Below are 15,000 nucleotides of genomic sequence, written 5' to 3'. Positions count from 1 at the left end.
GGTTATAATGCTGCATCAGTTGGCCTGCAGGTTATAATGCTGCATCAGTTGGCCAACAGGTTATAATGCTGCATCAGTTGACCTGCAGGTTATAATGCTGCATCAGTTGGCCTGTAGGTTATAATGCTGCATCAGTTGGCCTGCAGGTTATAATGCTGCATCAGTTGGCCAACAGGTTATAATGCTGCATCAGTTGGCCTGCAGGTTATAATGCTGCATCAGTTGGCCTGCAGGTTATAATGCTGCATCAGTTGGCCTGCAGGTTATAATGCTGCATCAGTTGGCCTGCAGGTTATAATGCTGCATCAGTTGGCCTGCAGGTTATAATGCTGCATCAGTTGGCCTGCAGGTTATAATGCTGCATCAGTTGGCCAACAGGTTATAATGCTGCATCAGTTGGCTAACAGGATATAATGCTGCATCAGTTGGCCTGCAGGTTATAATGCTGCATCAGTTGGCCTGCAGGTTATAATGCTGCATCAGTTGGCCTGCAGGTTATAATGCTGCATCAGTTGGCCAACAGGTTATAATGCTGCATCAGTTGGCCTGCAGGTTATAATGCTGCATCAGTTGGCCTGCAGGTTATAATGCTGCATCAGTTGGCCAACAGGTTATAATGCTGCATCAGTTGGCCTGCAGGTTATAATGCTGCATCAGTTGGCCAACAGGTTATAATGCTGCATCAGTTGGCCTGCAGGTTATAATGCTGCATCAGTTGGCCTGCAGGTTATAATGCTGCATCAGTTGGCCAACAGGTTATAATGCTGCATCAGTTGGCCAACAGGTTATAATGCTGCATCAGTTGACCTGCAGGTTATAATGCTGCATCAGTTGACCTGCAGGTTATAATGCTGCATCAGTTGGCCTGTAGGTTATAATGCTGCATCAGTTGGCCAACAGGTTATAATGCTGCATCAGTTGGCCTGCAGGTTATAATGCTGCATCAGTTGGCCAACAGGTTATAATGCTGCATCAGTTGGCCAACAGGTTATAATGCTGCATCAGTTGACCTGCAGGTTATAATGCTGCATCAGTTGGCCTGTAGGTTATAATGCTGCATCAGTTGGCCTGCAGGTTATAATGCTGCATCAGTTGGCCAACAGGTTATAATGCTGCATCAGTTGGCCAACAGGTTATAATGCTGCATCAGTTGACCTGCAGGTTATAATGCTGCATCAGTTGGCCTGTAGGTTATAATGCTGCATCAGTTGGCCTGCAGGTTATAATGCTGCATCAGTTGGCCAACAGGTTATAATGCTGCATCAGTTGGCCTGCAGGTTATAATGCTGCATCAGTTGGCCTGCAGGTTATAATGCTGCATCAGTTGGCCTGCAGGTTATAATGCTGCATCAGTTGGCCTGCAGGTTATAATGCTGCATCAGTTGGCCTGCAGGTTATAATGCTGCATCAGTTGGCCTGCAGGTTATAATGCTGCATCAGTTGGCCAACAGGTTATAATGCTGCATCAGTTGGCTAACAGGTTATAATGCTGCATCAGTTGGCCTGCAGGTTATAATGCTGCATCAGTTGGCCTGCAGGTTATAATGCTGCATCAGTTGGCCTGCAGGTTATAATGCTGCATCAGTTGGCCAACAGGTTATAATGCTGCATCAGTTGGCCAACAGGTTATAATGCTGCATCAGTTGGCCAACAGGTTATAATGCTGCATCAGTTGGCCTGCAGGTTATAATGCTGCATCAGTTGGCCACCAGGTTATAATGCTGCATCAGTTGGCCAACAGGTTATAATGCTGCATCAGTTGGCCTGCAGGTTATAATGCTGCATCAGTTGGCCAACAGGTTATAATGCTGCATCAGTTGGCCTGCAGGTTATAATGCTGCATCAGTTGGCCAACAGGTTATAATGCTGCATCAGTTGGCCACCAGGTTATAATGCTGCATCAGTTGGCCAACAGGTTATAATGCTGCATCAGTTGGCCTGCAGGTTATAATGCTGCATCAGTTGGCCTGCAGGTTATAATGCTGCATCAGTTGGCCAACAGGTTATAATGCTGCATCAGTTGGCCTGCAGGTTATAATGCTGCATCAGTTGGCCAACAGGTTATAATGCTGCATCAGTTGGCCTGCAGGTTATAATGCTGCATCAGTTGGCCAACAGGTTATAATGCTGCATCAGTTGGCTAACAGGTTATAATGCTGCATCAGTTGGCCTGCAGGTTATAATGCTGCATCAGTTGGCCTGCAGGTTATAATGCTGCATCAGTTGGCCTGCAGGTTATAATGCTGCATCAGTTGGCCAACAGGTTATAATGCTGCATCAGTTGGCCTGCAGGTTATAATGCTGCATCAGTTGGCCTGCAGGTTATAATGCTGCATCAGTTGGCCTGCAGGTTATAATGCTGCATCAGTTGGCCACAGGTTATAATGCTGCATCAGTTGGCTAACAGGTTATAATGCTGCATCAGTTGGCCTGCAGGTTATAATGCTGCATCAGTTGGCCTGCAGGTTATAATGCTGCATCAGTTGGCCTGCAGGTTATAATGCTGCATCAGATGGCCAACAGGTTATAATGCTGCATCAGTTGGCCTGCAGGTTATAATGCTGCATCAGTTGGCCTGCAGGTTATAATGCTGCATCAGTTGGCCAACAGGTTATAATGCTGCATCAGTTGGCCTGCAGGTTATAATGCTGCATCAGTTGGCCAACAGGTTATAATGCTGCATCAGTTGGCCTGCAGGTTATAATGCTGCATCAGTTGGCCTGCAGGTTATAATGCTGCATCAGTTGGCCAACAGGTTATAATGCTGCATCAGTTGGCCAACAGGTTATAATGCTGCATCAGTTGACCTGCAGGTTATAATGCTGCATCAGTTGACCTGCAGGTTATAATGCTGCATCAGTTGGCCTGTAGGTTATAATGCTGCATCAGTTGGCCAACAGGTTATAATGCTGCATCAGTTGGCCTGCAGGTTATAATGCTGCATCAGTTGGCCTGCAGGTTATAATGCTGCATCAGTTGGCCAACAGGTTATAATGCTGCATCAGTTGGCCAACAGGTTATAATGCTGCATCAGTTGACCTGCAGGTTATAATGCTGCATCAGTTGGCCTGTAGGTTATAATGCTGCATCAGTTGGCCTGCAGGTTATAATGCTGCATCAGTTGGCCAACAGGTTATAATGCTGCATCAGTTGGCCAACAGGTTATAATGCTGCATCAGTTGACCTGCAGGTTATAATGCTGCATCAGTTGGCCTGTAGGTTATAATGCTGCATCAGTTGGCCTGCAGGTTATAATGCTGCATCAGTTGGCCAACAGGTTATAATGCTGCATCAGTTGGCCTGCAGGTTATAATGCTGCATCAGTTGGCCTGCAGGTTATAATGCTGCATCAGTTGGCCTGCAGGTTATAATGCTGCATCAGTTGGCCTGCAGGTTATAATGCTGCATCAGTTGGCCTGCAGGTTATAATGCTGCATCAGTTGGCCTGCAGGTTATAATGCTGCATCAGTTGGCCAACAGGTTATAATGCTGCATCAGTTGGCTAACAGGTTATAATGCTGCATCAGTTGGCCTGCAGGTTATAATGCTGCATCAGTTGGCCTGCAGGTTATAATGCTGCATCAGTTGGCCTGCAGGTTATAATGCTGCATCAGTTGGCCAACAGGTTATAATGCTGCATCAGTTGGCCTGCAGGTTATAATGCTGCATCAGTTGGCCTGCAGGTTATAATGCTGCATCAGTTGGCCAACAGGTTATAATGCTGCATCAGTTGGCCTGCAGGTTATAATGCTGCATCAGTTGGCCAACAGGTTATAATGCTGCATCAGTTGGCCTGCAGGTTATAATGCTGCATCAGTTGGCCTGCAGGTTATAATGCTGCATCAGTTGGCCAACAGGTTATAATGCTGCATCAGTTGGCCTGCAGGTTATAATGCTGCATCAGTTGGCCTGCAGGTTATAATGCTGCATCAGTTGGCCTGCAGGTTATAATGCTGCATCAGTTGGCCTGCAGGTTATAATGCTGCATCAGTTGGCCTGCAGGTTATAATGCTGCATCAGTTGGCCTGCAGGTTATAATGCTGCATCAGTTGGCCAACAGGTTATAATGCTGCATCAGTTGGCCTGCAGTTATAATGCTTATTGTTAAATAGAACCATCTGATAATACACCATAGGCCATTTGGTCCAATATTTAAAAATCATTTAAACATTTAAACGTTATTGGGCTCATTTATGGAGGTGGAAATTAGATTTTAGATGGTGTCAGCATCATTTTATTCTCATTCATTTTGGTCCTTTTAAAAAGTCACCAGAACTGAGCCTCTCAGTCCTTCTACGTAAAAGTTATCCCTGGGAGGACCCGCGACCCACTAAGCAAGGGGACAGGAATTGGTCAAACTCGCAGTTTAATACATGTACATAATGATCCTCTTTCCCTAAAAGCATTATGGTCATGACTTTCTTACATGAATGGGGAGGTTAACTTGACCCCAGACAATCGATCTGAGATCGACTTAAGTTTCAGTCTTGGGATTTTGTTGTTGTTGCTTTAACCGCTGTGTAAGTCTTCTGCTGCGTTGACATTGGCAATAGAGCATATTACAGTCCAATACAATGTGTGACTACGTGCCTGCCTGCCTGCCTGCCTGCATTCATGTACTGTATGTGAATTGGACACATAGGCTACTCCACCTGCCTCTGTCTAACACCCCTCTCTCTCTCTCTCTCTCTCTCTCTCTCTCTCCCTCTCATGTCTCTCTCTCTCTCTCTCTCTCTCTCTCTCTCTCTCTCTCTCTCTCTCTCTCTCTCTCTCTCTCTCCCTCTCTCTCTCTCTCTCTCTCTCTCTCTCTCTCTCCTCTCTCTCTCTCTCTCTCTTCTCTCTCTCTCTGCCCCCAGCTTCCTTCCTGACTGCGGGGACCACGGCGACGGTTGCCTTGTTACGAGACGGTGTAGAGTTGGTGGTTGCTAGCGTGGGAGACAGCCGAGCGTTGCTATGCAGGAAGGGGCGGGCCAAGAAACTCACAATTGACCACACCCCCGACCGGAAGGACGAGAGACAGAGGTATACACCTGAACGTATACATCTATTGTAGAAGGAGGTGGAAGCAGAGACATAGATACACCCCATCTCCTTTCTAAAACGGGATACAGTGATGTGTGGGGTGGGGTGGGGTGGGGTGGGGGGTCTTTCATGGGGGGGTTCAAGCTCAGGAAAAGCAGAGGGATTTGGGGTTTGGGGGGCCATATCTGAAACTGGGAGGGGCTAAAGGGGGCTAAAGGACCAAGTACATACCTAACAAAACAGCCCCCACAATCTTTTTATCATCAATTTCTCTTAGCCAATCATCAGTCATTTGTGTAAGTGCTGTGCTTGTTGAATATCCTTCCCTATAAGCGTGCTGAAAGTCTGTTGTCAATTTAGTTTACTGTAAAATAGCATTGTATCTGGTCAAACACAATTTCTTCCAAAACTTTACTAAGGGTTGGTAACAGGCTGATTGGTCGGCTATTTGAGCCAGTTAAGGGGGCTTTACCACTCTTGGGTAGCGGAATAACTTTTGCTTCCCTCCAGGCCTGAGGTCACACACACTAGGAGGCTTAAATTGAAGATATGGCAAATGGGAGTGGCAATATCGTCCGCTGTTATCGTCTGCTGTTAGAACCAGTAAAGGTCGCTTTACCACTATTGGGTAGCGGAATGACTTTGGCTTCCCTCCAGGCCTGAGGACAAACACTTTCCTCTGGGCTTAGAGGTGCTGGACCAAGTACATACTAGAGGGAGGGGGGTTGGGTGACGGTGTGTGTGCCAAGTATTTCTTTAAAGTGGGGTGCTGGGGGGTGGCGAATGTTATGTATGCCTGGTCTCTCTCTAACGATCAAACACAGCAGGGGTTTCGTAATGTGAAATAGTTTAGGTCTGGCTAATGCAAACTTTCTAAACACAGGGGGGGGTGGGAGGACTAAGGGGGGTGGGAGGACTAAGGGGGGGTGGGAGGACTAAGGGGGGTGGGAGGACTAAGGGGGGGTGGGAGGACTAAGGGGGGGTGGGAGGACTAAGGGGGGGTGGGAGGACTAAGGGGGGGTGGGAGGACTAAGGGGGGGTGGGAGGACTAAGGGGGGTGGGAGGACTAAGGGGGGTGGGAGGACTAAGGGGGGGTGGGAGGACTAAGGGGGGGTGGGAGGACTTAGGGGGGGTGGGAGGACTAAGGGGGGTGGGAGGACTAAGGGGGGGTGGGAGGACTAAGGGGGGGTGGGAGGACTAAGGGGGGGTGGGAGGACTAAGGGGGGGTGGGAGGACTAAGGGGGGGTGGGAGGACTAAGGGGGGTGGGAGGACTAAGGGGGGTGGGAGGACTAAGGGGGGTGGGAGGACTAAGGGGGGTGGGAGGACTAAGGGTGGGTGGGAGGACTAAGGGGGGTGGGAGGACTAAGGGGGGTGGGAGGACTAAGGGGGGGGTGGGAGGACTAAGGGGGGTCTATGTATCGTAACATTCCAAGATTTAACATTTAGGAAGACTATGCATTTGACTAGAACTGGACCGAGTACATATGAAGACTATATACACTGCTCAAAAAAATAAAGGGAACACTAAAATAACACATCCTAGATCTGAATGAATGAAATAATCTTATTAAATACTTTTTTCTTTACATAGTTGAATGTGCTGACAATAAAAATCACACAAAAATTATCAATGGAAATCAAATGTATCAACCCATGGAGGTCTGGATTTGGAGTCACCCTCAAAATTAAAGTGGAAAACCACACTACAGGCTGATCCAACTTTGATGTAATGTCCTTAAAACAAGTCAAAATGAGGCTCAGTAGTGTGTGTGGCCTCCACGTGCCTGTATGACCGCCCTACAACGCCTGGGCATGCTCCTGATGAGGTGGCGGATGGTCTCCTGAGGGATCTCCTCCCAGACCTGGACTAAAGCATCCGTCAACTCCTGGACAGTCTGTGGTGCAACGTGGCATTGGTGGACGGAGCGAGACATGATGTCCCAGATGTGCTCAATTGGATTCAGGTCTGGGGAACGGGCGGGCCAGTCCATAGCATCAATGCCTTCCTCTTGCAGGAACTGCTGACACACTCCAGCCACATGAGGTCTAGCATTGTCTTGCATTAGAAGGAACCCAGGGCCAACCGCACCAGCAAGGGGTCTGAGGATCTCATCTCGGTACCTAATGGCAGTCAGGCTACCTCTGGCGAGCACATGGAGGGCTGTGCGGCCCCCCAAAGAAATGCCACCCCACACCATGACTGACCCACCGCCAAACCGGTCATGCTGGAGGATGTTGCAGGCAGCAGAACGTTCTCCACGGCGTCTCCAGACTCTGTCACGTCTGTCACATGTGCTCAGTGTGAACCTGCTTTCATCTGTGAAGAGCACAGGGCGCCAGTGGCGAATTTGCCAATCTTGGTGTTCTCTGGCAAATGCCAAATGTCCTGCACGGTGTTGGGCTGTAAGCACAACCCCCACCTGTGGACGTCGGGCCCTCATACCACCCTCATGGAGTCTGTTTCTGACCGTTTGAGCAGACACATGCACATTTGTGGCCTGCTGGAGGTCATTTTGCAGGGCTCTGGCAGTGCTCCTCCTGCTCCTCCTTGCACAAAGGCGGAGGTAGCAGTCCTGCTGCTGGGTTGTTGCCCTCCTACGGCCTCCTCCACGTCTCCTGATGTACTGGCCTGTCTCCTGGTAGCGCCTCCATGCTCTGGACACTACGCTGACAGACACAGCAAACCTTCTTGCCACAGCTCGCATTGATGTGTCATCCTGGATGAGCTGCACTACCTGAGCTTGTGTGGGTTGTAGACTCCGTCTCATGCTACCACTAGAGTGAAAGCACCGCCAGCATTCAAAAGTGACCAAAACATCAGCCAGGAAGCATAGGAACTGAGAAGTGGTCTGTGGTCACCACCTGCAAAACCAGTCCTTTATTGGGGGTGTCTTGCTAATTGCCTATAATTTCCACCTGTTGTCTATTCCATTTGCACAACAGCATGTGAAATGTATTGTCAATCAGTGTTGCTTCCTAAGTGGACAGTTTGATTTCACAGAAGTGTGATTGTCTTGGAGTTACATTGTGTTGTTTAAGTGTTCCCTTTATTTTTTTGAGCAGTGTATATGACTAGAACTGGACCAAGTTCATGCCAAGCCCGTTCTTACTGTTGTACCTATGCCTGTTCTCTCACCCAGGATCAAACGTAGCAGTGTGGTTTTGTAACAGCAGTCTAACTCTTTCCCTCGCTCTCTCTCCCCCCCATCTCTCTATCTCTCTCTCTCTCTGTCTCTCTCTCTCTGTCTCTCTCTCTCTGTCTCTCTCTCTCTCTCTCTGTCTCTCTCTCTCTGTCTCTCTCTCTCTCTCTGTCTCTCTCTCTCTCTCTCTCTCTCTCGCTCTCTATCCCCCTCTTTCTTTCTTTCTTTCTTTCTTTCTTTCTTTCTTTCTTTCTTTCTTTCTTTCTTTCTTTCTTTCTTTCTTTCTTTCTTTCTTTCTTTCTTTCTTTCTTTCTTTCTTTCCTCTCTCTCCTCTCTCCTCCCTGCAGGATAAAGCTGAGTGGAGGGTTCGTAACGTGGAATAGTCTTGGTCAGGCTAACGTCAACGGGCGGTTAGCGATGACACGCAGCATCGGAGACTTTCACCTCAAGGACACCGGTAGGACACCGGTGTCATCGCCCTGCCAGAAACACGACGGATCAATGTGAGTTATTAACAGGTTATCAATAACATCCGATTTATAATTTCATACCATACACTCAGATTAAAAACTCAACATCATCAACTCTGATAATTATAATGGTGATGATGATGTTTATGATGATGTGATGGTTATGATGGTGATGATGGTGATGATGATGGTTATGATGATGATGATGGTTATGATGATGATGGTTATGGTGATGATGATGATGATGATGGTAATTATCATGGTGATGATGGTGATGATGATGATGATGGTGGTGATGGTGATGATATGATGGTGATGATGATGATGGTGGTGATGATGATTGGTAATCATGATGTGATGGTGGTGATGATGTGATGGTGATGGTGGTAACGATGGTGATCACATTGACAATCATGATCATAAGCTCAGAATTATAATATCGTTATTATTTTATATAGTTAGTTGCAACACCACCACGACCACGTTCCTGGCTCTGACGACAGACGGGATCAACTTCATCATGAACGACCAGGAGATCTGTGATGTCATCCAACCAGTGCCATGACCCCACAGAGGCCGCAAACGTCATTGCACAACAGGTTAGTGTGTGTGTGTGAGAGAGTACGATAGAGAGAGGAGACAGGTCTGTAGTGACGCCTCAAGCGACTGCACTACTCGGGAGGTGGGCCTCCATCATTCTTAACTGGAAGAAGTTTGGAACCACCAAGACTCTTCCTAGAGCTGGCCCCCTGGCCAAATTGAGCAATCAGGGGAGAAGGGCCTTGGTCAGGGAGGTGACCAAGAGCCTGATGGTCACTCTGAGAGAGCTCCAGAGTTCCTCTGTGAAGATGGGGAGAACCTTCCAGAAGGACAACCATCTCTCCTGCACGCACTCCACCAGTCAGGCCTTTATGGTAGAGTGGCCAGGACGGAAGCCACTCCTCAGTAAAAGGCACATGACAGCCCGCTTGGAGTTTGCCAAAAGACATCTAAAGGACTCTCAGACCCATGAGAAACAAGATTATCTGGTTTGATGAAACCAAGATTGAACTCTTTGGCCTGAATGCCAAGCGTCCACGTCTGGAGGAAACCTGGCACCATCCCTACGGTGAAGCATGGTGGTGGCAGCGTCATGCTGTGGGGATGTTTTTCAGTGGCAGGAACTGGGAGACTAGTCAGGATCGAGGGAAAGATGAACGGAGCAAAGTGCATAGAGATCCTTGAGCGGACAACGCAGGAGTGACTTCGGGACAAGTCTCTGAATGTCCTTGAGTGGCCCAGCCAGAAACCGGACTTGAACCTGATCGAACATCTCTGGAGAGACCTGAAAATAGCTGTGCAGCGACGCTCCCCATCCAACCTGACAGAGCTTGAGAGGATCTGCAGAGAAGAATGGGAGAAACTCCCCAAATACAGGTGTGCCAAGCTTGTAGCGTCATACCCAAGAAGACTCGAGGCTGTAATCGCTGCCAAAAGTGCTTCAACAAAGTACTGAGTAAAGGGTCTGAATACTTATGTAAATGTGATATTTAAGCTGTTTTTGCTTTGTCATTACGGGTATTGGGTGTAGTTCGATGAGGGAGATGTACTCCATTTTAGAATAAGGCTGTAACGGTTCTACCGACAGACAGACCGATAGAGACCATGTCCATTGTGTTTGACACTGTGTTTATTCATTATGATGGTGTATAATGTGTATATAATGGATATAGGAGTAGTAACACACAAGGTGACGTTGCCCCTAGACACTGATCTTGGTTCAGTTTTGCATTTCCCCCCCACTAATGGTTAAGGATTGGATTAGGGGAGGGGAATCTGATCCTGGATTAGGGGAGGGGAATCTGATCCTGGATTAGGGGAGGGGAATCTGATCCTGGATTAGGGGAGGGGAATCTGATCCTGGATTAGGGGAGGGGAATCTGATCCTGGATTAGGGGAGGGGAATCTGATCCTGGATTAGGGGAGGGGAATCTGATCCTGGATTAGGGGAGGGGAATCTGATCCTGGATTAGGGGAGGGGAATCTGATCCTAGATCTGTGCCGAGGGGAAACTTCATCCCAGAGCAATCTAAACGCATGTATACATTTTAAAATGTACACAGTGTACAAAACATTAAGAACACCTTCCTAATATTGATTTGGATGTCCTTTGGGTGGTGGACCATTCTTGATACACCCGGGAAACTGTTGAGTGTGAAAAAACCCAGCAGCGTTGCAGTTCTTGACACACTCAATCCATGTCTCAATTGTCTCAAGGCTTAAAAATCCTTCTTTAACCTGTCTCCTCCACTTCATCTACACTGAATTTGAAGTGGATTTAACAAGTGACATCAATAAGGGATCACAGCTTTCACCTGGTCAGTCTATGTCATTGAAAGAGCAGGTGTTCTTAATGTTTTGTACACTCAGTTTATATATATATGTGTGTGTGTGTGTGTGTTTCAGGCTCTGCAGTATGGTTCAGAGGACAACAGTACGATCGTGGTGGTTCCATTCGGAGCCTGGGGTAAACAAGAGAGCAGTCTGGCTGGCTACTCCATGAGCAGAAACCTGGCCTCTAGTGGGCGCTGGTCCTAAGAGAGATATATACTGTACTCACAGACGTAGGATACACAGACATAGAATACACAGACGTTAGGATACACAGACGTTAGGATACACAGACGTAGGATACACACACGTAGGATACACAGACGTAGGATACACAGACGTTAGGATACACAGACGTAGGATACACAGACGTAGGATACACAGACGTTAGGATACACAGACAGGGAATACACAGACGTAGGATACACACACGTAGGATACACAGACGTAGGATACACAGACGTTAGGATACACAGACGTTAGGATACACAGACGTAGGATACACACACGTAGGATACACAGACGTAGGATACACAGACGTTAGGATACACAGACGTAGGATACACAGACGTTAGGATACACAGACGTTAGGATACACAGACGTTAGGATACACAGACGTAGGATACACAGACGTAGGATACACAGACGTAGGATACACAGACGTTAGGATACACAGACGTTAGGATACACAGACGTTAGGATACACAGACGTAGGATACACAGACGTAGAATACACAGACGTAGGATACACAGACGTAGAATACACAGACGTTAGGATACACAGACGTTAGGATACACAGACGTTAGGATACACAGACGTTAGGATACACAGACGTTAGGATACACAGACGTTAGGATACACAGACGTAGGATACACAGACGTTAGGATACACAGACGTTAGGATACACAGACGTTAGGATACACAGACGTAGGATACACAGACGTAGGATACACAGACGTTAGGATACACAGACGTTAGGATACACAGACGTAGGATACACAGACGTAGGATACACAGACGTAGGATACACAGACGTAGGATACACAGACGTAGGATACACAGACGTAGGATACACAGACGTAGGATACACAGACGTTAGGATACACAGACGTTAGGATACACAGACGTTAGGATACACAGACGTAGGATACACAGACGTTAGGATACACAGACGTAGAATACACAGACGTTAGGATACACAGACGTAGGATACACAGACGTAGAATACACAGACGTAGGATACACAGACATAGGACACACAGACATAGGACACACAGACGTAGGATACACAGACGTAGGACACACAGACGCACAGAATGTTATTTGGTAAAAATCAAGTATTTGGATCTAGTGTTAGCCAAAAGCGAACATTTTGAACATGTATGTTTAATGTACATATTGTATATAATTAAATGTTAGGTGTGGTTTCAATGCTGCTTTATGTATTGACTATCTAATATTTTTAATCTACAAATGGTTATTGTGGTTCAACTTGTATCAGAAACATTCTACTCTGTCTTTGTTGTTAAGTTATTGTAGTTTCTCTGTGGTTCTGTAAGTAATACCAAGGATTATTTTGCTATTTGATTTAAAAAATATATACAGTACCAGTCAAAAGTTTGGACACACCTACTCATTCAAGGGTTTTTCTTTATTTGTACAATTTTTTTTTACATTGTAGAATAATAGTGAAGACATCAAAACTATGAAATAACACATATGGAATCATGTAGTAACCAAAAAAGTGTTAAACAAATCAAAATATATTTTATATTTGAGATTCTTCAAAGTAGCCACCCTTTGCCTTGATGACAGCTTTGCACACTCTTGGCATTCTCTCAACCAGCTTCATGAGGTAGTCACCTGGAATGCATTTCAATTAACAGGTGTGCCTTCTTCAAAGTTAATTTGTGGATTTTCTTTCCTTCTTAATGTGTTTGAGCCATTCAGTTGTGTTGTGACAAGGTAGGGGGGTATACAGAAGATAGCCCTATTTGGTAAAATACCAAATATATAGACAGTATGAACAGTATATGAATATAAAAGTAGCAGCAGTTAGATAGCATGGTGCGTATAGACAGAATGGACAGTATTAAGCAGGAGACCCTGTGACCCACGGAGATGTGACCCCTAAAGAATCCTAACACGTCAGAGTGTAGCTTACACCGCTCTGGAATGGTGTGTGTGTGTGTGTGTGTGTGTGTGTGTTTGTGCACGTGTGTGCATGCCTGTGTGTGTGTGTGTGTGTGTGCGAGCGTGTGTGTGTGTGAGCAGGGTAGATTTCTCATGTACTAAAATTAGATTCTCCACAAATGGAGAGGAGTCCTGACAGAACTAGAGGTATCTTCTTTACGTGACGTGTGTGTGTGTGTGTGTGTGTGTGTGTGTGTGTGTGTGTGTGTGTGTGTGTGTGTGTGTGTGTGTGTCTGTGTGTGTGTGTGTGTGTGTGTGTGTGTGTGTCTGTGTCTGTGTCTGTGTGTGTGTGTGTGTGTGTGTGTGTGTGTGTCTGTGTGTCTGTGTCTGTGTCTGTGTCTGTGTCTGTGTCTGTGTCTGTGTGTGTGTGTGTGTGTGTGTGTGTGTGTGTGTGTGTGTGTGTGTGTGTGTGTGTGTGTGTCTGTGTCTGTGTCTGTGTCTGTGTCTGTGTCTGTGTCTGTGTCTGTGTCTGTGTGTGTGTGTGTGTGTGTGTGTGTGTGTGTGTGTGTGTGTGTGTGTGTGTGTGTGTCTGTGTCTGTGTCTGTGTCTGTGTCTGTGTCTGTGTGTGTCTGTGTCTGTGTCTGTGTCTGTGTCTGTGTCTGTGTGTGTGTCTGTGTGTGTCTGTGTGTGTGTGTGTGTGTGTGTGTGTGAAAGAGACTGAGGGTACTGTTTGTAATAAAGGAGTGTGTGTGTTTGTGTGTGTTTGTTCCACAACATAAAACTAACTATTTGATCTTTCTTCTTTCTCACAGGAAGACTGTGTTACTATGACTACTGACTCAAGACTGTATTAACCTACTGAGAGAAAGACTGTTACTATGACTACTGACTCAAGACTGTATTAACCTACTGAGAGAGAGACTGTTACTATGACTACAGACTCAAGACTGTATTAACCTACTGAGAGAGAGACTGTTACTATGACTACTGACTCAAGACTGTATTAACCTACTGAGAGAGAGACTGTTACTATGACTACTGACTCAAGACTGTATTAACGTACTGAGAGAGAGACTGTTACTATGACTACTGACTCAAGACTGTATTAACCTACTGAGAGAAAGACTGTTACTATGACTACTGACTCAAGACTGTATTAACCTACTGAGAGAAAGACTGTTGCTATGACTACTGACTCAAGACTGTATTAACCTACTGAGAGAGAGACTGTTACTATGACTACAGACTCAAGACTGTATTAACCTACTGAGAGAGAGACTGTTACTATGACTACTGACTCAAGACTGTATTAACCTACTGAGAGAGAGACTGTTACTATGACTACTGACTCAAGACTGTATTAACCTACTGAGAGAGAGACTGTTGGCGCTAACGCAGGTCTTCACAAATTGTCTCAGAGTAAGAGTGCTGATCTGGGATCAGGTCCCCTCTGTTTATACAGTATAATCCTGTTCATTATGATTAAAAAGGTAAAACTCATGTTAGATCAGCACTCCTACTCTGAGACATTTTGTCACGCGACGTGTATGCGGTAGCGAAGTCAAAAGCAGGACACAGAGCGGCTGGCAACGTTATTTACTGAACACAGTAAAATCAACGAACACAACAACAAACCTCCAAAACAGGGAGGAAATCACAAAGACCCGTACATACACGAACTGCCGGAAATGACAACAAACAATAACACACAAAGTACCAATGAGAGACAGGGGTTAATAGAGGGAATACAATCCAACATAATGGGGAACAGGTGTAAACAATAAAGACCAAACAAGACAAACACCGAAACATCGATCGGCAGCAGCTAGTACTCCGGGGACGACGAACGCCGAAGCCTGCC

At 46.4% G+C, this 15,000-nt stretch overlaps 1 pseudogene across 1 annotated transcript in view; it reads left to right on the top strand.

Annotated features, from left to right (window-relative positions):
• Positions 1-11,210, top strand: part of LOC311122290 (protein phosphatase 1K, mitochondrial-like) — a 13,697-nt pseudogene extending 2,487 nt beyond the window's left edge. Inside the window, exons 2-5 of the transcript in view lie at positions 4,857-5,022; positions 8,511-8,666; positions 9,096-9,232; positions 11,079-11,210. The product of the transcript in view is annotated as a protein phosphatase 1K, mitochondrial-like (transcript). The remainder of the gene's footprint in view (positions 1-4,856; positions 5,023-8,510; positions 8,667-9,095; positions 9,233-11,078) is intronic.
• Positions 11,211-15,000: the final 3,790 nt, after the last annotated feature.

This window comes from Coregonus lavaretus, assembly GCF_964263955.1.
Source record: "Coregonus lavaretus genome assembly, contig: HAP1_SCAFFOLD_4701, whole genome shotgun sequence".
Lineage (NCBI taxonomy): Eukaryota > Metazoa > Chordata > Actinopteri > Salmoniformes > Salmonidae > Coregonus > Coregonus lavaretus.
The sequence above is the reverse complement of the archived record's forward strand: the minus strand, read 5'-3'. Positions and strand labels throughout refer to the sequence as shown.